Here is a 21,902-nt window from a genome sequence, read left to right on the forward strand (position 1 = left end):
CGTCTGGGAAATCCTTAAAGCCCGCCAAACCGTCGGCGCCCTGTTCGGAGCCGATGCCGAGCGGAGCTTGTACTTCTTTGTCTGTTCCGGCCGGAACTGACACTTTGAGACCTTAGTCGGCCCCGACTGTGCCATCGGAGCCGTCTCTGAGCCGGAAGCGTTCGAGATCCCCTTCTTTAGAATCCGTTCGCTTGGCTCCTAGGTCCCCATTACTACAATCGGAGTGGAGTCATAGGTCCCATTCCTCTCGGTCCTCCAGCTTATCTGACCATGACTTAGAGAGGGTGGTCAGTAGGCTCCTTAAGTCGCAGGCACTGGCCAAAATGTTGACTAGCCCTTCTCAGCAGACTGTGGCTATCCCTGTTTCTTCAACTATTCCTCCTCCGACTCTACTACCGTGTTCGGAGCCGGAGCTTGTTGGGGCTCGAATCGTCGGAGCCGATACCCCACCCTTTGGCTCCTTCGTCGGCTCCGATCTCTTCATTGGTTCCGTCCTTGGAGGGATCCGGGCACCAAGACTTCCTCGTCAGCTCCGAGAGGGCGAGTGGCATCGGACCCTTGTCCGACCCCATTCTCCCTCTCGGGGCCTTGGCGCAGGTGAACTTGGCCCCGACATCGGCCTCGGAGCCGTCCCTCTCTATGCCGGGAGGGGTTCACGTCTCTTCGGAGCGGTAGCCCTCTTCTCTGCCTGATAGGGGTGCCTTTGAGTTTCTGAGGAGCATGCTGACTCCTGGGTCGGCTCCGCGATCGACTCCTTCGGCTCCGCGATCGACTCCTTCGGCTCCTCCCCCCCCATGGTGCCTGTGTCGGTCTCTGTCCACCCTCCTGACTCCAAGCGTGGAGAACAAGTGCTCCAGGTAGCCCCATTGGGTGCATCTTCCTCTTCTGAGGCCTCCCCTGATCATTCGGAGGAGCCCCCTCAGAAGAGAAAATGTAAGAGGGAGCATGTTGACTCCCCTGAGTCAGTCACCTCTGACTCTGACTTGGAGGATTCGGAAGGGTCCCCCTCTGAGGATGTCTCTTTTTCAGATATCCTTGAGATTCTTAAGCAGAGGGGGAACTGGACTGCCCTCAACCCTTCTGAGGACGAGTCGGTGTATCTGGACGCGTTTGGTTCTCGTCCTTCCACCTCCTAGGTGTCTCCGCCTTTCGACCCACTCATGGAAGTAGTGGCTCGGAAGGCGTGGACGGCCCCTGACACAGTGGAACCAACTCCCCGCAGGCCCACAAAATTCATCACATCCCTGTCCGACAAACAGTTTCTCACTAAGGGTGTCCCTGTTGATGCCATGGTGGTTGCAGCAGCCACTAAGAAGGAGTTGGCTGACCCTTCAGTGCCTGTCCTTCCACCTAATAAAGAATCTAGGACAATGTACAGGTACGGGAAGTGGATGTTTTCTTCAGCGACCTTTTCCATGCGGTCGCTGAACTATCTGTGCCATTTCACCCGCCTTCAAAGAGATCTCCTTAAGGAACTGGGTGATACCCTTCAGGATCCATCTGCTGCTGGGTCTCAGGAAAAGATGAACTCCCAGCTGGCGACCCTTAATTCTATAGTCCACTTCTCCATGCAGCTCATTTCTTATGCAGCCGATGGGGCGAGTAGAGCTGCAGGCACAGGCGTGGCTTTGAGAAGACATGCCTGGATGCGGTTATGTAACTTTGCTGACCCCTTAAAGGCGTCCTTCACCAATGCCCCCTTCAATGGTTCGGCTTTGTTCGGACCACAGGTGAAGGATACCCTTACCAGGTGTGAGCAGGAAGGCAAGACTCTCTCTGCCGTGGGAGTCCGTTTTTCTACTCCTCCTAGATCATACCCTAAAGGTCAGAAGGGTGGAAAAATGTGGTTTTGCAAACCCCAAGGAGTCATGCCTGACACACGTGGAGAGTTTCCCTCCAGGAGCAGAGGAGGGAACAACAACAGATGCTGCCCGAGGGGCAGAGGGGGTCCGCAGAATCAGGGAAGCAGGGAAACCTTTTCCGATAAACCCTTTCAGCACGCCTGAGGGGCTGCCTGACTGTCCACTCTCGGAGGCAGTCGGGGGAAGATTATCACTGTATCCAGAAGTCTGGCGACTCCTCACACAAGACAAATGGGTACAGGCTATCATATCCGAGGGTTACAAAATTCCCTTTGTCCACACCCCCATTCAAACAAACAGATCCCTTCCAGATGTTCCACCCGGTCTAAGGGAACAAGCAGTACTAGAAATCTCAAAACTGCTAAGAAAGAGTCATCCAGCCAGTCCTAGCAGACCAGCAAGGATCTGGGATTTACTCCAAGTTCTTTTTGGTACCAAAGAAGACGGGACTGGAGACCCATTTTGGATCTCAGCAGATTAAACAGATCTGTTCAAAGAACGAAGTTCCGGATCGTCACGCTTCAGTCCATTCTACCCTTTTTGGGTCCAGACATTTGGATGTGCTCCATAGACCTTCAGGATGCGTACTACCATATCAAAATGAACAGACGCTAGAGGAGATTTCTCCGCTTTCGGCTGGGAACCAGTCGCTATCAGTTCAGAGCCCTGCCCTTTGGTCTCACCACAGCCCCCAGGGTGTTCACCAAATGCATGGCAGTGGTTACAGCTCACCTGAGACAGAGAGGATTCCAGGTGTTTCCATATCTAGACGACTGGCTCCTAACTGCTTCCACCAGGCATCAACTAATCCGAGCCAGGGATTATACCATCCAAACTTGCTCAGAGCTAGGTATCTCTATAAACTTTGAAACGTCTGCATTGTCGCCTTGTCAATCAATAACCTTTATAGGCTCCATATTAAACACAAAAGAACTGTCTGCAAAACTCCCATTAGAAAGAGTATTAGACATTCGCCAACATGTTCAAACGTTGCTACAATGCAAGAGAATTCAGGCCAGATTTGTATTGAAAACCTTGGGTCTCATGGCAGCAGCTATCACATTACTTCCCCTGGCTCGTTTTCACATGCGAATTCTTCAGTGGATGCTCTTTACCCAGTGGTCCTTTCAACAGCTTCCAATGTCTCACAACATAATTACTTAATCATGCAAAGACCACCTTTCTTGGTGGATGGTCTCCCCTCAAGTTTTTCAGGGCAGACCATTTGTACTCCCTCCTCCGGTTGCCACGGTGACAATGGATGCCTCCCTGATCGGGTGGGGGGGGGTGGGCATTTTCAGGGCAGGACTGTCCAGGGCACTTGGCAACCCCTAGAGTACCATCTGCACATAAACGTCTTGGAGATGAGAGCGGTACTTTTAGCGTTGCAAGCTCTTCAGGACTCTCTACCTACCGGGACTATTGCAGTTCACACGGACAATATGTCGGTAGTGTGGTACATCAACAAGCAGGGCGGAACCAGGTCCTATCCCTTATGTCGAGAAGCACTCAGACTTTGGCAGTGGGTGATCTCCTCTCAACTGTTTCTGATAGCAAAGCACATCCCCGGGAAGTCCAACGTCATAGCAGACAGGCTAAGCAGAACAATCCTTATGCCTCACGAGTGGTCTCTCAATCAGTTAGTAGCAGACAAAATTTTTTATTTATTTATTTTTATTTTATTTATTTAACATTTGTTGACTGGGAAAGTCCGACTAGGTTCCACAGATCCTGTTTTCAGCAGAGGCCCGGGGAGAAATGCTCCAGAAGCATGTCTTTAGAATGTGGGAGGAAACCGGAGTACCCGGAGAAAACCCACGCGAACGCAGGGAGAACATGCAAACTACGCACAGAAGGCACCCCAGCCGGGAATCGAACCAGAGAACCTCTTGCTGTGAGGCGACAGCATTAACCGCTGCACCACTGCGCCGATCTGCAGATGGGGTCAACCTTGCTGCGACCTTTTTGCAACCCCTCTCAACAGCAAGTGCAGCGACTTCTTCACTCTCTTCCCCCTCCCAGGCCATTCCCCCAGAGACGCTCTAGTTCACGACTGGCCCCGGGGGTCTGCTCTATGCATTCCCTCCTTTTCCCTTAATTCCAAAACTGATTCAGAAAGCGACCGCTTTGGGATCCAGGATGATCCTCATTGCTCCTTACTGGCCTCGACAAATTTGATTCCCATTCCTGCATCGTCACCTGCTGGAGCAGCCCTGGAATCTGGACCCAGTGCCAGACCTCTTGATCCATCAGTTGGGCGGGCTGCACCAATCCCTTCACTCTCTCAACCTCACAGCTTGGTTGCTCCACTTCCAACCTTAGCCAGGCTTCCACATATTTCTCAGACAGTGCGCAAAATCATACTTTCTTAGCACAAAACTTCTACTAGAAAAACTTGTGCTAGTAAGTGGAAACGTTTTTCTTTCTGGGCAGAGGCTAGAAAGATAGACCCCTTTACAGCCCCTGTCCATAATGTTTTAGATTTTTTGGCAGAACGTTTTCGAGCAGGTTCCTCAGCTGCCACCATTAGGGTCCAATTGGCTGCTATCACAAATTTTCACGTTAGCCTGTCAGAGTCCAGTATCATGTCCCACAAACTTTGTAAGATCTTTCTTAAAGTAACTATCTTACTTAGACCCCCGGTTAAAGATCCCCCCCCCGTGGGATTTGAACTTGATATTAACTTCATTGATTCTCCCTCCTTTTGAACCTTCAGCTTCTTGTTCCTTAAAGTTACTCTCCTGGAAGACTTGCTTCTTAGTAGCCATCACCTCGGCCAGAAGAGTATCGGAACTTCAAGCCCTTTGTGTTCGTCCTCCATATCTTATTTTTCACAAAGATAGAGTTTCACTCAGGACTAATCCTTCCTTTTTGCCCAAAATACCCTCAGAGACAAATCTCAATCAGGCTATTGATCTTCCTGTCTTTTTTCCTAATTATTCAAACAGAGCTGAACAAAAGTTACACTATTTGGACGTTCACAGGCAGTTACGTTTTTATTTGGATAGGACCAAACAGTCAAGAAAATCAGATCAACTCTTCCTGTCCTATGCTGAGGGGAAGCAGGGCCTGCCAGTTTCTAAGGTAACCTTGTTCAGGTGGCTGGCCTCTATTATTACCTTGATCTACCAACTGAGACACAAAGAACTTCCTTCAAAACCAAAAGCTCATTCCACCAGAGCATTGGCTACGGCGGTAGCTTTTCAGGCTAGACTTCCAATGGAATCTATTTGTGCTGCAGCAATATGGGCCACTCCTCATACCTTCATTTCACATTGCAAGTTGGATATGGCCTCCAGGAGTCGAGCTGTTTTTGGTTCCACTGTGCTCAAAAGTCTGTTTTGATGAGCCACCCAGGGCTAAGGTGCTAGGGACGCTGTCCCATCCAGCAAGAATGAAGGCATGATAGACAACTTAACATTAAGAAGTTATGTACCTACCATAACGTTCCATGTTAGTTGTCTTCATCTCGCCTTCTTTCTTGCGTCCCACCCTCCATCCCCCTAGCCTGGTTAGGACTGAGAAGAATCCCTTTTGAGGCCTTCTTCGTAGGTAAACCTTTGGTGGGAACTAGTGTTTTTTTTTTCCATGGTGTTAGCTTTCCAAATGAGATCTGGATATCTGACGCCTAGCATTGTGGGATAAAGGGAGGCCTCGAGCCGGTAAATAGCTCTCGAGCTTTAGAAAGAGGCCAAGTCGGAACCGAGGATCGGCTCCGAACCCATCCAGCAAGAAAGAAGGCGTGATAAAGACAACTAACATGGAACGTTATGGTAGGTACATAACTTCTTATTCTTGCATTCTGTCCAACATCCATCGGGGGATACTTCATGGTGTGAAAATCCCTTCCTCTTTTTCTGGGCATTCCCCAACCTCCTCAAGTACAGCTTCCTTTCTTTGTGGATGTAATTCAGGGCCTTTTGTCTCAAGGCACCATCCAAGCAGTTCCCGCTCCCCAAGAGGGGAAGGGGTTTTATTCCAGAATGTTTTTGGTTCCCAGAAAAGAAGGTACCTGGAGGCCCATTCTGGACCTTTCTCAGCTCAACACCCTTCTAAAGATCCCTTTTTTTTGGATACTGTCCCATCAGATGTTTTCTCTTCTTTCTCAGACTTTCCTAGTCTCTGGATTTCAAGGATGCTTATCTTCACATCCCTTTTCACCCCAATTTCAGGAAATACTTGCATTTCTCTGTTTCTTCCTTGCATTTTCAGTTCTCTCCTTTGATCTTTGGTCTCTCCAGCCCCAAGGGTAGTCACTAGATGCCTTACTCTGTGATTACCTTTTGCAGGATGAGGGGGGATACATATTTTTCCTTACCCGGATGACCAGCTAATTCACGCTTCCTCCCCAGAGATCTTTCTTCAGCACCTTCACTATGCTGTTTGCCTCCTGCAAAGCCTAGGGTTTACGATAAATTTCTAGAAATCCATCCTAATTCCTCAGTCATGTTTTTCTTGGTTGCAGGCTCCAGACAATTCCTATGCTGGCTTCCCTGCCACCATCCAAGGCTCTTGCTCTAATTGCCTTCTTTCAGTCCCTTCTTCCTCAAATCTCACTTACAACCAGGTAATTTCAAAGAGCTCTGATATTCATGGCTTCATTCATTCCTATGCTACCTCTAGCTAGACTGCATATGAGAAAGCTGCAGTGGTTTCTAAAGTCGGTATTGCTCCAACACTGTCATCCTCTAAACTTTATAGTCCCTCTTTTTCCATGCCAACAAACCTGAGCTTCAGTGGTGGATTCATCAGCTGTTTCTCAACCCAGGGTTTCATTTACAGTCTCCACTCCCCTCTCAGGAACTTTTCTCGCATACCTCAGATGCAGTGTGGGATGCTTCCTTCAGCCCTCTCAAGGTTCAGGATCTTTGGCTCATTTATCAGAGGTCAGACAACGTCACCATAAAGATGATAAGAGCTGCTTTTGCTGTTCAGGCCGTTTGTACTATTTCTTCCAGGGCCTCTCAAACTCTTTAACAGACAATACCACAGTAATGTGGCACATCAGTAAGCAAGTGGGGACACAGTCCTACCTTCTGCACATATTAGCTCTTCAAGTCTGGTATCTAGCTGTTCATTATCAGGTGACTCTTCAGACAGTTTATATTCCTTCAGAGCAAAACATTGTGGCAGACTGCCTGAGCAGATCCATAACAGGCTTACAAGTGGATGCTTCACATATATGAGTTTTTGGACATTGCTCACTAGTGTGGTACTCCTCAAGTAGACCTTGTTGCCTCCCCTCTGAACAGACAGTTTCCTCTTGTTTGCACCAGAGTCCCAAGTCCTCTGGCCTGGAAGGTGGACACCCTTTCTCTTTCTTGGAAGGGGATATTTCTCTATTCCTTCCCTCCCCTTCTTCTCATACTGAGGGTCCTGCTCAGGATAGGGCAAGACTCCCTCAAAATCCTGATGACTACAGGCAGCATTGGTTCCCTCCTTTTTTACACCTAGCCAAGGGCAGTCACGTCAAGTTACCTCACAGGATGGACCTACTCACACAAGACAAGGGGGTCTCTCATCCATCCTCATTTGTCCACTCTTCAGCTCTTCAACTGACACTGTGGGTTATAGGGTTTTGATGCATTTTAGGCACTTTTTTCTGAGGACGTGCTTTAGGGTCTACAGGAGACCAGGAAACTCAGTACCGGGAAATCCTGTGTCCCCAAATGGAAGAGATTTTCTGTCTGGTGTAATGCTTGTAACCAGGATCCACTTTCTGTTGAAATTCCTGGGGTTCTCTCTTATTTGTGTGAATTGCTCCATGCTGGGTTGATGTATTCTTAAGTAAAAGCTCACCTTTTAGCTATTTCTGCTGGTATGCCTTTGATTCCTCCTTTGGCCTCTAAGTTTGAGGGCAAACAATTCCTTAAAGGCCTCCTTCATATTAGGTCTCCCAGGCAACCTATTCCTGCTTCCTGGGAACTTAATTTTGTTCTTGAAAAATTGACTCAGGCTCCTTTCAAGCCTGCATTTTCAGCTTTCTTGCAACATTTTATATAGAAGACTTAGCTGAAGTAAGTGCCAAAAGAACAGTGTGTGTGACTTTCAGGCCCTTATGGATGTTCCTCCTGTTTTGCTTTTTCAGAGGGACAGGGTGTCTCTTCTTAATCCTTCTTTTATGCCCAAGGTGGTTAATGAATTCTAATTGGTCTATTAATTTACCGACCTTTTTTCCTTCTCCACAGTCTGCTGTGGAAAGTTTCTTCACTCCTTTGATTTGCTTAGACAGCTCAGGTATTATTTGGATAAGACTAAGGCCGTTCACATATCTGAGCGACTTTGTTTCTTTTCATCCCAGATCTGTAGGTTTCACCGTTTCCAAGCAAACCATTTCTTTGTGGATCATTTCTTTTTGTTACTCCTTTCATGAGATGAACCTTTCTGCTTCTGTTAAGGCTCATTCTGCCAGGGCTGTGGCTTCCTCTGGTGCTTTTTTCAAAGGCTTAGATACCAGTTCCATCTTTGGGGCTACTAGTTGGACCTCTGTCCTTACCTTTACTAAGCACTACAAATTATATGTCTCCAGGGCTTTATAAAGCTGACTTTGCCAGAGCTATCCTGCATGGCTTTCTAGAGGGCTCTTCTAGGTCTTACTCCTCCCAAAATTTTCCTCTTACGCTTTTGTACTTTCCCTTTAGTGAAGAACACTGCAACAGTGATATGGAAGGAGATAGAAAAGTTGTTTAAAGTCTTACAATAACAGTAGATGTCCTCTTCACTGTTACAGTATTCACTCCCTCCTTTCTCCCCCTTTTCTTTACTCCTCCTCCTTTTTTCCTTCTGGATGCACATTTTTTTTCTCCTTGGACTGTTCCTCTTGGGGCTTTTCATTTTTGAGTTATGTAGATCCGTACATCACCTTTATGCCCTATGCCTTGAGCAGGGAGCATATGTGATATATGACGTCCTTGAAAACTGAAGAATTTGGTATACTGCCAGACGTTGGACTACCTTTGGTAGAGGATCCCTTTAGTGGAGAATGCTGCAACAGTGAAGAGAAGGACATCTACTGCTATGGTAAGATTTTAAACAACTGCCCTTTCTTTTGAGCAAAAAGGGATGCTTCTTTATAAGTGCAAAGAGCGATGCCAGGAAATGGCAATTAATGGTCTTAAGAATGATCAGTGGGTGCTGTATGTAGATTTGAGTGGTAACATTTTAAGTGAATAGTGTTACAACAGCATCTGTGAAGGACATGAGAAAATTGATGCCACTTTTATAACCTTATTAAAGATTTTGGATATACAGGGCCTACAGGCCAAAGATAAGAAAGAGATAAGCCATGGACATTACAAGAAATTGGTTCTTTTGACTCATTACCTCCTAGTAAGGCACCCAGTCTAGGTGGCCTTTCAGCAGACTTTTATAAACTGTAGAAAAAATGATTAGTTACTCCTCTTTTTCTGATGTTTAGATGGTATGAGCAAACAGTCGTTCTCAGCAGATCTCTGCTTAGCTAAAATGGTAATTTTCCCCAAGCCACACAAAGGTAGGATGGACTCTGCCAGCTGTAGACCCATCCCTTTTCTTCAAATAGAGCTTAACACTAATGCATAAGGATTGTCCAGTAGATTTACAAAATATCTTCCTTACATTACTGAACTAATAATACGGGCTTTCTAAAGCAGTGCACAGGTAATAAAGATTTAATCAGACTGTGGTTAGATACGCTGACAGGATGCAAAAAAGACATTACCAGCCGCATCTATGCTAATTGATTTTAATAAAGCATTTGATTTGGTAAACTGGCAAATTATTTGGATGTCTGTGGCCAGATTACTTTTTTCTGACTGCTTTAGTGAATGGTGTAAACTTCTATATGTGAATCCAGTGACCCAAATTTCATCAAGTTAAGTTGCTATTCAAGAGTATTCATTTACAAAAGGGTACTTTGCAAGGGTGTCCAGTACCCCCACAGCTATTTGTTACAGTGGTGTGTGTGCACGCACGTGTGTGTGTGTGTGTGTGTGTGTGTGTGTGTGTGTGTGTGTGTGTGTGTATATATATATATATATATATATATGTGTGTATATATATATATATATATATATATGTATATGTATATATATCTGTATTTCTATATAGATGTATTTCTCTCTCTCTCTCTAGATATATATATATATATATATATATATATATATATATATACACACACACACACATATATATATATATATATATATATATATATATATATATATATACACATATACACACACACACGTGTGTGTGTGTGTGTATGTGTGTATATATATATATATATATCTGTATTTCTATATAGATATATTTCTCTCTGTCTATATATATATATATATATATATATATATATATATATATATATACACACACACACATATATATATATATATATATATATATATATATATATATATATATATATATATACACACATACACACGTACACATATAGATAGATATATAATCTCTCCCTACAACATAAATGTGAATCATACCACATCAAAATAGTGGTGTGGAAGGTGCCGTTAACCTTGAGGTTTAGCAGTGTTAGCACTATTTATGTCTGCCCAACACCTCTACTTTGGAGTGCATATGACCTCATCATTAGATAAGATAGTGGAAGTTAATACTAAGATGAATTATCACAACTCAAATCCCTTAAGCTTTATTTTTTTGTTGGAGTAAAGACAAGTTAAAGTGTTTATCATCCCCAAACCCATGCAGAGTTTTCAGCATCTCCATCAAGCATCATTTTTCAAATTTGAAAAAAATGTCAAGTAGCCATTGGTAGCTTTCTTTGGGAAATCAAACCACTATGGGTAAGTCGGCGGTGGTTGATGACTCCTAAGAGGTTCACTTATTAAGCTACAGGGTAGTTCTGGGCTCTCAGAACTGTTTGCATATGGGGTAGCCTCTACTGTTTAGCCTTTATGGAAGAAGAGCAGTTTCCTTTACTATCCTTATTTACATATGCAAAATTGTTGACATATTGCCTCATCTCAGTTATATAAAATTGGGACTTGCACAAGCTTGAAATGTTGGAACTGTTGCATGAAGGAGGTGGACTGTGGTCATCTTTTGTGGCCATGCTGTTTTGTTCAAAAAGTCTGTGGGCACAGTTTGTCCATCTCTGACATCAGATATATTTATGTGACAGGCACAATGCAACCTTTTGATGGTTAGCAATAATACCAGACCAGATGAAAGTACCTTTGGAACTGGTGTGTCATGTTTATCTTGTTGGCTCTTATTTTAAGAAATTGGAAGTTCATCCTTGAAAATTGGTTCAGTATATTTCACTTTAAGTTACAAATTAAAGGACTGGATTTGCACAAAAAATAGACGTTAAAGCTTCACATCAGTATTGGACCACAAGGTTATTTTTGTTAGATTCTGATAGCTAATTTTAAAACACCGTTTAGCAGATTGCTTCTGTAAGATAATGTCTTTGTTATGTTTGTAATACTGACAAGTTATACTGCCCGTTATGTCGTGATAATGTTTCATCTGATGTTAATTTTCTTCCCATTCATCACTGATTGGATCGGTTCCGAGTCCTCGGAACAGAGTCGGCCTAATACCAAGCTCACGTACACCAAAAACTCTCAAGCTAAGCTTTTCCCAGTTACCTCAGATCTCGTTTGCCACGCAACCATATAGCAGCATTTCACCAAGCTCTCCAGCTAAGTGTCATATTTTATAAATAATTGTTTTTTTTTTAACTTTTTCCTAATCTAACTCTTTTTTACCCTCTTTTATCTGTCTAGCTCTACCCATTGGGTATTTCTTATACCATCGTTGGTACGCCCTCTCCTACCCTTGTGGTATCGTTTGGTACCATTTTGGTATTTCTCTCTTTTCTTCACTCTTTTCAGTCACAGTAGTGTGTGTGTTTTTCATGTGTATGGAAATGTCTGATAAAAAAGGGACTTTGGGGTTTAAACACTGCACTTCCTGCAATGGCAAACTCCCTAACAGTGACTCGCACGACGATTGTGTGTATTGTCTGGGGGTTTCTCACCTCTCTGTGAAACCTCCTTGCCAGATTTGCCCAAGGTTTAGTCAGTGGATGCTGAACGAAAGAAAAAACAAACTGATTTTTAAAGACCTTTTAGTCTGTCCTTTCTCAGACGCCCTTTCTGTGTCGGAGGTCTCAACTCCTCCAGTGAAGGACAAAAAAGTCCCCATTCAGATCCCTCTTCACCGGTTGGTGATCAGGGCAAGTCTCATAAACATAAGGCCCACAAATCTTCATTGGAGCATAGAATTGCTTCATTGGCTCCAACTATGACTATTGCTTCTATTCCAAGCTCTGCTTCAGTTGTCACTTTATCCAATGTCATAGATATTGCAGAAACTTCGAATTTGGTGCCACCTTCAGCACCGGCCCTGTCTACAGCGTCAATTGCAGCTCCAACTTTACTTTCTATAATAGTTTCAGCATTGACTTTGCCTTTTACCGCACTAAAGGCGGTTCCGACAATTCCTTTGGAACTGATAATCTCAACTCCGAGTGCCTGCTCGGCACAGAGTCCCTTCTCAACGCCACTGATTCCTCTATTACCTGTCTCCAAGTTAGAGACTACGGTGCCAATAACTCCAACACCATGGACCCGGTACTCCCCTACATTGGACCCTTTCTTAGGCCAGACATACAGCCGCTTTCTGGACCGGCCTGACTCCCCTTCAGGAATACCCACGAGGTCCACCAGGAGTCTTTCTGAATTCAATGTGGTACGCCTGCTGGATCAGGTGTTGACAGCCAGATGGATAACAAACATTCCTAAGACTCATCCCACTTTGGGGTTTGAGTCTATTGTTCCCAAGACTCCTACTTAAACTCCTCCTTTGGATCCATCAGTTTTGAAGCCCATTGCTCCGACGTGCTTGGTGGAAACCCATTCCTCTGCTCCGACAGTGACCCTCACTGAGGCTTCGAGGCCAGCCCTTTGGGTTTCGGTTCCATCGGAACTCTCCCTTCCTCAGTCTCATGGTTGGGGGGGGGGGGTGGAATCCTCTGTTTTGAGCATGGTTCCAAGTTTTTTATTGGTTCCGTCCTCTGATCCGGGTTTAATGCCTGCTCCGATCTTGCTTGAGTCTCCATCCCCGGGAGCGGGTCTGGCTGAGCGGGGTGTGACCCCGGTTCTGAGGTTGTCCTACTCTGTTCTGGGCTCCCATTCCTTTTCGGGCGGGCCTGCTTTCCAGGTGATGGAGAGGGTGCTTGCTTCTGGACGCGCTCCTCATACATCGGAACTTCCCCCTGCTCCCTCTGAACTGCAGCTACCATGGGGCCACCTCCCCAGGACACCAAGAGCAGAAGCCTCAGGAAAACCCAGTTCAGGGTACTCATCCTTCTGAGTCTTCCACAGACATCCCCAGTGAAGAACCACCTCGGAAGAAGGGCGTGTAAGAGGAAACACATTGACTCTCCTGAAGAGTATCTCACAGAGGATACAGACTACATGGGGAGGGGTCCCCACAGTCACCCCTTGGTGATGTCTCCTTTGGAGACATCTTGGAAATATTGAAACAGGGGTGGCTGAAAGCCCTCTAACCCTTCCTCAGAGGAGTCTGTCTTCCTGCAGGCTTTTTGCTCTCAGCCTCCTACCTCTTGGGTGACCCACCTGCCGACGAGATACTCCAGCTCGTCGTGCAACGTGCGTGGAAGAACCCTGATTCTATTGAGGCCATTTCCCAGAGACCAGATGAGATTCTTTCCCCACCAGAGGAGCACCTGCACTGGTCTAGAGGCTTGCCAGTTGACGCTATAGTGGTGACTGCGGCCACTAAAAAGGATCTAGTGGGAGAAAGTCCTACTGTTCACCCATCCAACAGTGAGTACCGGGCTGTGGACAGACTAGGGAAGCGAGTTTTTGCTTCAGCGAACTTTGCAGTCAGGTCCCTGAACTACTTGGCACATTTCATGAGACTCCAAAGAGATCTGATTTCCGAACTTTCTGGAGGCCTCGCGGGTCAAGTTTCTGCCAGGGCACGAGACAAGGTTGCCTCTCAACTTGCCACCCTTGAGTTTAACTCCAACTCATCCATGAGGTTGCTCTTCCATGCAACCAAAGGGGCGGCTAGAGCTGCGGGTGCAGGCATAGTCATGAGGCATCATGCCTGGATGCGCTTCTGTGACCTCGCGGACTCCTTCAAGTCCTCCTTTTTGAACACCCCCTATTAAACCATCTTCCTTGTTTGGTTCTACAGTAAAGGACACACTGGGCAGGTGCGAGCAGGATGGAAAGACCTCGTCTGCCATTGGCCTACATTTTTCCAAGCCCCAACGTTCTTTTTCCAGGAACCAGAGGAGTGGGAAAATATGGCACAAAAAAATCTCAAAGTGCTTTCTGTAACGAACATGATGAGGATTCCCCTAGAGGCAGAGGGGGTTTCAATGGTGAAAGATGCCCCTTTAGGGGCAGAGGGGGTCCCCGAAATCAAGACTCCAAGGATTCTTTCTCCGGGTGGTCTTATCAATGCTCCTGAAGCATTGCCTGATTACTTTCCTCTGGAAGCAGTTGGGGCTCGTTTTTCTCTGCACCAAACTGCCTGGCACTCTATTACAAAAGATCGGTGGGTGCAGAGAATAATCTCCAGAGGCTATTACATCCCTAAAACATCCCATCCAAAACCTACTAAGAACCTTCCCGTTGTTCCACCCAGTCAAAGGGAAGAAGCGGCTTCAGAGATACGAAAGCTGTCAAAAAAGAGTCATCCAACCAGTCCCCCCAGACCAATGCAGATCCGGTTTTTACTCAAGACTCTTTCTGGTGCCAACAAAGACCAGGAACTGGAGAACCATTCTTGATCACAGTCATCTAAACAAGTCAGTGGTTCAAACCAAATTCCGCATGGTCACTGTTCAATCCATTCTCCCATTTTTATGGGAGGATGTTTGGATGTGCTTGATAGACCTCCGGGATGCGTATTACCACATCAAAATGGACAAATGTTCCAGGAGTCTCCTTCGCTTTCGGCTAGGAGGCAATCATTACTAGTTCCGAGCCCTGCCATTTGGTCTCTCAACGGCCCCCAGAGTGTTCATGAAATGCCTAGCAGTGATGACAGCTCATCTGAGACTTCAAGGATTACAGGTGTTTCCATATTTAGACGTTTGGCTCATTTCCGCCCCCACCAAGCGTCTCCTGACCATGGCCCCCCGTTACACATACTCACTAGCGGAGTCCCTAGGCATCACAGTTCATTGGAGAAATCCAATTTATAACCTACGCAACAGCTGGAATTTATAGGGGCAGCTTTCAATACTCGAACATGCCTGGTATCTCTACCAGCTCACAGGCTTCAGAGGTTAAGATTGCAAGTACGAGGGATATTCTGTCAAAGAAAGGTGTCAGCAAGAGAAGTTCTCCAGGCTCTGGGGTCCATGGCTGCGGCCATTCCAATTGTCCCTCTGGTAAGATTACACATGAGACTGTTACAGTGGCACTTATTGTCCCAATGGTTGGGAAATCTTCACCCCCTAAACTCACAGATCCTCATTACCAACTCTTGCAAGCAAGATCTCCTCTGGTAAATGAGGCCAGATGGAAAACTTTGGTGTCAACTCTTTCAGAGTCCTCAACCCAACGCCACGGTGACCACGGACACTTCCCTGATAGGGTGGAGGGGAGGCATTTTCAGGGAAAGACAGTCCAAGGCACGTGGTCCAGCTTAGAGGCCAACCTGCATGTCAGTGTTCTGGAGTTGAGAGTGGTGCTGTTGGCGTTGCAGGCATTACATCCACTCCTTCCGTCAAGAATGATTGCGATTCAGTTAAACAATGTCAGTAGTCTGGTACATAAACAAACAAGGAGGAGCCAAATCCTACCCCCTGTGTGGAGAGGCCATGAGAATTTGGCACTGGGAGATAGCTTTCAACCGCTTTCTTACAGCAACACATATCCTGGGGAGCTCCAACATGATTGCGGACAGTCTAAGCAGATGCATCTTCCTTCCACACAAGTGGTCTCTCAATCCAAACGTGATGGCAGAAGTTTTCAGCCAGTGGGGCCAGCCTTGCTGCGATCTCTTCACTTCCCCTTCAAACAACAAATGCAGTAGCTTCTTTGCCCTCTTTCCCCCAGAGGGGAAGGCCCCGAGAGATGCTCTGACACGATTGGCCCACGGGTCTGCTCAATGCTTATCCTCCAATTCCTTTGATACCCCTATTTTTGAAGAAAGCAATTCGGTTGAGATGCAAGGTGATCCTCATTGCCCCATTTTGGCCTCAACAAGTGTGATTCCCCTTCCTCCGGCCTCATCTGTTACAACCTCCATGGATCCTGGATACTCATCCAGACTTAATTTCTCACACCTAAGGGTTGACTCTCCCAAATGTGTCCACTCTCAAACTGACAGATTGGTTTCCCCACTTCCATTAGTCACCAGGCAGGAAACCCCTCTCCTCACCTTTTCGCGATATTATTCTGGCCTCCCATAAGCCATCCAACAGAAAACTTTACAGAGATAAGTAGAAAAGGTTTGTTGTTTGGTCTAAAGAACAGATGCTAGATCCCTTCTCAGCTCTGGTCTCTGTTATACTTTAATAATTTTGAGTTTTTTGAGAATGGAGCATCAGCTTGTACCATTCGAGTCCACTTAGCAGCTATTTCTAATTTTCATAACGGTTTAGAGGGCAATGCCTTTCTCAAAGGAGTGTTTCATAGCAAACCTCCAATCAGGTGTCCTTTAGAGGCATAGAATCTCTCCCTGGTACTACAGTCTATCTCTTTACCCCCTTTTGAGCCTGCTGCAAAATGTGACCTCAAATTTCTATCATGGAAGTCTCTATTTTTGGTGGCTGTCACATCAGCTAGACGGATATCAGAACTACAAGCCTTATGTATGAAGAACCCGTATTTAATTTTTCTTAAAGACAGAGTATCTCTACGTACTAATCCATCTTTTCTCCCCAAAGTGATTATTGATTTCTCTGTGAACCAGTCCATTGAACTCCATGACGTTATGCAGTCCAATCTCGCCTACATTCTTACTCACGGGTTCGGAATCGAATATCTGCTCCGACTCGGCCAACTTTTATTTTCTAGCACAAAGTCTCTTATTGGCTGGGCTAAACAGGTATCTGATGTTGCACTGCTCCATAGTCCCAGATCTCATTTGCCGCTCGTGTAGCTAGGACGTGGTCTCGCTTGGCTGTGGCTAAGTACCGCTAAATTTCTATTTTCTCTTCAGAAAATTGTTGCTATTCAAACAAAAGCTATTTTTATAGCTATTTCTTCTTGTTTATTGCTTAAATATTGTTGAAGTGTTGTCTGTGTGTGAGTTGGTATCCCTAACTGTTCCAGTGGGCTAGGCCCATTTAAATTAGAGGACCTAGTCCTCCTTTTTTGTGTAGTGTTTTTACCTGCTCTTATTGGCATCTTGATTTTTAGTATGTAGTTTTTCCCAGGTTGAGTTTGTGTGTTGTAAAGTTTTCAAAGAATCGTTTTATTTAGAGGTTCTTTGGGGTTTTGTGTGTAACGATGTTTCCCGCCTTTACTGTTTTTCCGGCTAGGTCATCTCCAAATGTAACTATAAGATGTCCATTACGGACGGACATTCCGTATGTGTGTATTGCCTAGGAGCAATTCATTTGCAAGAATCCTGTAGCTTCTGCCACGCCTTCAGTCCGAGGGTGCTACAGGGAAAAAAAAAATAAATAAACTTATATTGAAGGGACGCCTAAAACCTTAGTTTGAGGAGTCTTTAGACTCAACCTCTAGTACTCAGTCCAAGTCTAAGGCTTCGAAGGTGAAGAAAAGATCTCTGGCTCCGTCTGTCTCCTTGGAGCCACCGGAGAAAACTTCTTAACTGGACTCTACCTCCTCGGCTCCTCTGTCCTTGGGGCCGCAGGAGGTATCTGTTGTGCTGGAATCAGCTTCGGCTCCAATATTATTGGAACCCATTCGGAGCCGGTCTCCCAGCGTTAGGCATGGTTCTCCTGATGGGAGATCCCAATCCCCCTCTCTGTCCTCCAGGCTTTCTGATTTGGATGTCGATAGGGTGGTTCAGAGGCTCCTGCAGTCACCGGTGTTGGCAAAATTATTTTCGACTCCGACCCAGTCGGCTCCGGAGCCCGTCCTGATGCTTGTGTCGATGGTTCCTCCTCCGAGCACTTCCTTGTCTTTGGAGCCGGAGTGTTCTGCTCTGAGTGATGTTCTTGTGCCGGCTTCCATACCCCTCAATGGTTTATCGGTGCCGACGTCAGCTCCAACCATGTTGGCTCCGTCCACAGGTTTCGATGCTCGGGTTTCCTCTGTCAGGCGCGAGGGGATACTTCGGGACATCAATCTGTTCCGAGCCTCCCCCTCGGCACATCGGCTGGGGGAACCCAGACCCCGGTCATGGCCTCGGAGGCCGGTCGGTCCTCGGATTCGGGTGGACCCGTATTCGAGGCCATGAGGAGCGCACTTGCCAGATCTTCAGTTACATCACCCAGATCGATCATTCCGTCCCCTTCCACTCCGGCTAGAGCTTCTGATGCCCCCCTATCCGTAGATGGGGGAGTCCAAAGGTCTGGGGATATCCCCATGAGCGGTCCCCAACTTTCTGAGGGTCCCTCAAAGTCTGTGCCTGAGGAGCCCCCCAGAAAGAAGTTGTGCAAGAGGAAGCACATAGACTCCTAGGATGAGTCTCTCACTTCTGATACCGACCTCGAGGAGTCAGAGGGGTCCCCCAAGTCGTCCTCCGATGACATCTCTTTCTCCGACATCCTGGAGATATTGAGACAGAGAGGCGACTGGCCGTCCAAAACCCCCTCTGAGGAGGAGTCTGTATTCCTCAAGGCCTTTGGTGCTCAACCCTCCTCCTCCTGGGTGTCTCCACCCTTTGAGCTCCTGGATTTAATTTGTCGAAGGGTGTGGGAGAATCCTGATTCGGTGGAACCTGTGCCCAGAAGGCCCAATAAGTTTCTTTCTGCCCCCCCCGGGGAAAGAGTTCCTGTCCAAAGGGGTTTCTGTAGATGCCATGGTGATGGTGGCGGCCACACAGCAGGAAGTAGCTGAGTCTTCTTCCTCCCTCCATCCTCCTAACAAGGAGTCCAGGAGCATGGACCGGTACGGGAAGCATACCCTCTCGTCAGCAACCTTCACCCTGTGGTCGCTGAACTATCTTTGTCATTTTGCTCAGCTCCAGAGAGATCTCCTCAAGGAGTTAGGAGATACTCTAGCGGGTAAAGTACCTGAGGCGTTAGCACACACGGTTAATGCCCAGGTGTCTACCCTCAATTCGATTGTCAGCTCGTCCATGAGGCTCATTTCGTATGCAGCCGAGGGGGCGAGTAGGGCAGCTAGTTCAGGAGTAGCTCTCAGGAGACAAGTCTGGATGTGCCTGTGTCATTTTGCAGAGGCCTTCAAGTCTTCCTTCACTGACGCCCCCTTTGATGGGTCCTCACTTTTTGGGACCAAAGTGAAAGACACCCTCACCAGATGCGAGCAAGAGGGAAAGACCCTGTCTGCCGTAGGGGTCCGTTTTTCCCTTCCCTCTAGGCCTTACCCCAAGGCTCAGAGAGGAGGGAAGATGTGGTTCAAGAAATCACAGAAACTTTTCCCTGCCGCACAAGGTGAGTCCCCCTCCAGAGGCAGAGGAGGGGGAGGTTATTCTGGAAGACGCTGCCCTAGAGGCAGAGGAGGCCCCCGCAACTCGGGAGACCGTGATTCCTTTCGCAGTTCCTCTTACCATCGTTCCTGATGTGTTGCCCGACTGTGCTATTCCAGAGACAGTTGGGGGCCGCATTTCGTTGTTCCCGGAAGCCTGGGAAAGCATCACCCAGGATCGATGGGTGCTACGAATAGTTTCCGGAGGTTATAGCATTCCCTTTTTGTCAGATCCCCCTCCAGTCAGGAGAATCCCGGACGTTCCACCCAGTCAAAGGGATCACGCAGCATTAGAAGTCTCAAAGCTGCTAAAGAAAGGAGACATCCAACCTGTCCCCTCATTCCAAATCGGATTAGGGACTTACTCAAGACTGTTTTTGGTGCCGAAAAGAACAGGGGACCCGAGACCCATTCTAGATCTCAGCCGATTAAACCACTACGTTCTGAAGTCCAAGTTCCGAATGGTCACCCTTCAGTCCATTTTCCCGGTGCTGGGAAAAGAAGTGTAGATGTGCTCCATCGACCTCAAGGATGCTTACTACCATATCAAAATGGACAGGGCATCCAGGAGTCACTTACGCTTCCGGCTGGGAGCCAGTCATTTTCAGTTTCGTGCCCTGCCCTTTGGTCTCACCACAGCCCCCAGGGTGTTCACCAAGTGCTTGGCGGTGGTGACAGCTCACTTGAGATGTCAAGGATTCCAAGTGTTTCCATACCTGGATGACTGGCTCCTCACTGCCCCCACCAGGCATCTTCTCATCTGGGCCAGGGACGCTACCATTATCCTCTGTCAACAACTAGGAATTACCTTGAACTGGGAAAAATCTGCCTTGCTGCCCTCACAGCGTGTCACATTTATAGGCGCAGAGCTAGACACCGTCCAAATGCGGGTCTTCCTGCCTCAAGAAAGGATCGGAATGTTGCAGAATCAGGTTCACGCTTTATTACCCCTCAGGAAAGTACAAGCAAGATGGGTGCTTCAGCTTCTGGGATCCATGGCAGCTACCATTATGTTAGTGCCTCTAGCGAGATTACACATGAGGCTTCTTCAGTGGCTTCTCTTTGCCCAATGGTCTTTTCAAAAACTCCCCCTTTCCCACCAGATCCTACTCACGGACTGATGCAAGCAGGATCTCCGTTGGTGGCTATGTTCCACCAATTTGGACGAGGGAAATCTGTTTGTCCCTTCGGCACCTGTCACCACGGTGACCACGGACGCCTCCCAGATGGGTTGGGGGGGCATTATCTTGGCAGGACGGTCCAAGGCACGTGGTAAGATCACGAGGTACATCTGCACATCAATGTTTTACAGATGAGAGTGGTGTTATCGGCGTTGCGGGCACTCCAGAGCTCTCTTCCTCTGGGAACGATTGCAATTCACTCGGACAACATGTCCGTTGTGTGGTACCTAAACAAGCAAGGAGGAACCAGATCTTACCCCCTGTGCAGAGAGGCCATGCGAGTGTGGCAGTGGGCAGTGTCTTCCCAACGGTTTCTAGTGGCAATGCACATTCTGGGGAAGGCCAATGTGATAGCAGACAGGCTGAGCAGAGCTATTCTGATGCCTTACGAGTGGTCCCTGAACCTTCTGGTTGCAGAACAGATTTTCAGCAGGTGGGGTCAGCCTTGCCGCGATCTTTTTGCCAGCCCCCTCAATGCCAAATGCAGCAGCTACTTCACACTGATCCCCCCACAGGTGGAGTCACCCTGGGACACTCTAGTCCACGATTGGCCCTCCGGTCTGCTCTATGCTTTCCTTCCGTATCCTCTGTTACCAAGAGTGATTCAGAAAGCCATATCCTCGGGAAGCAAGATGATTCTAATTGCCCCACACTGGCCTCACCAAGTCTGGTTCTCCTTTCTTCATCAATTCGCGGTGGACAGTCCTTGGATTCTGGACCCAGTACCAGACCTACTGATGCACATGTCGGGGCAGTTCCATCCCTCCCTGCGGACCCTCAGGTTGACAGCCTGGCTACTCCACTTCCATCGTTAGTCAGACTTCATCGTTTTTCACCTGAGGTGGTGCACATTTTATCCTCTTCCCATAAGTCTTCCACCAGGAAGATTTATTCCAGCAAATGGAAGAGATTTTCCATATGGGCTCACGCCCAAGGACTTGTCTCTTACACAGCCCCTATTCCTGCTGTTTTGGATTTTTTGTCCATGCTCTTTCGGCAGGGTTCTGCTCCTGCTACCATTAAAGTGCAGCTGGCTGCTATTTCTAATTTTCATACCTCCTACGAGCCTTCCCTTATGGCACATAAACTCTGTAAGGCCTTTCTGAAGGGCACCTTGTTACTCCGGCCTCCTGTGTCCGAACCTATAATGCCCTGGGATCTAAACTTTGTTTTGCAAGCCTTGACTTCCCCACCTTTCGAACCGGCTGCCTCCGGTGAGTTAAAGTTTCTGTCTTGGGAGACTGCTTAACTAATAGCCGTCACATCAGCTAGACGGGTGT

At 47.1% G+C, this 21,902-nt stretch overlaps 1 protein-coding gene across 3 annotated transcripts in view; it reads left to right on the top strand.

Moving 5' to 3' along the window:
- GPS1 (G protein pathway suppressor 1) overlaps window positions 1-21,902 on the top strand; it is a 2,619,406-nt gene that overhangs the window by 1,425,008 nt on the left and 1,172,496 nt on the right. The gene's annotated exons all lie outside the window — the stretch shown is intronic.

Source organism: Protopterus annectens, chromosome 4.part0 (assembly GCF_019279795.1).
Source record: "Protopterus annectens isolate FY-2018-M chromosome 4.part0, PAN1.0, whole genome shotgun sequence".
In the NCBI taxonomy this organism is placed as follows: Eukaryota; Metazoa; Chordata; order Ceratodontiformes; family Protopteridae; genus Protopterus; species Protopterus annectens.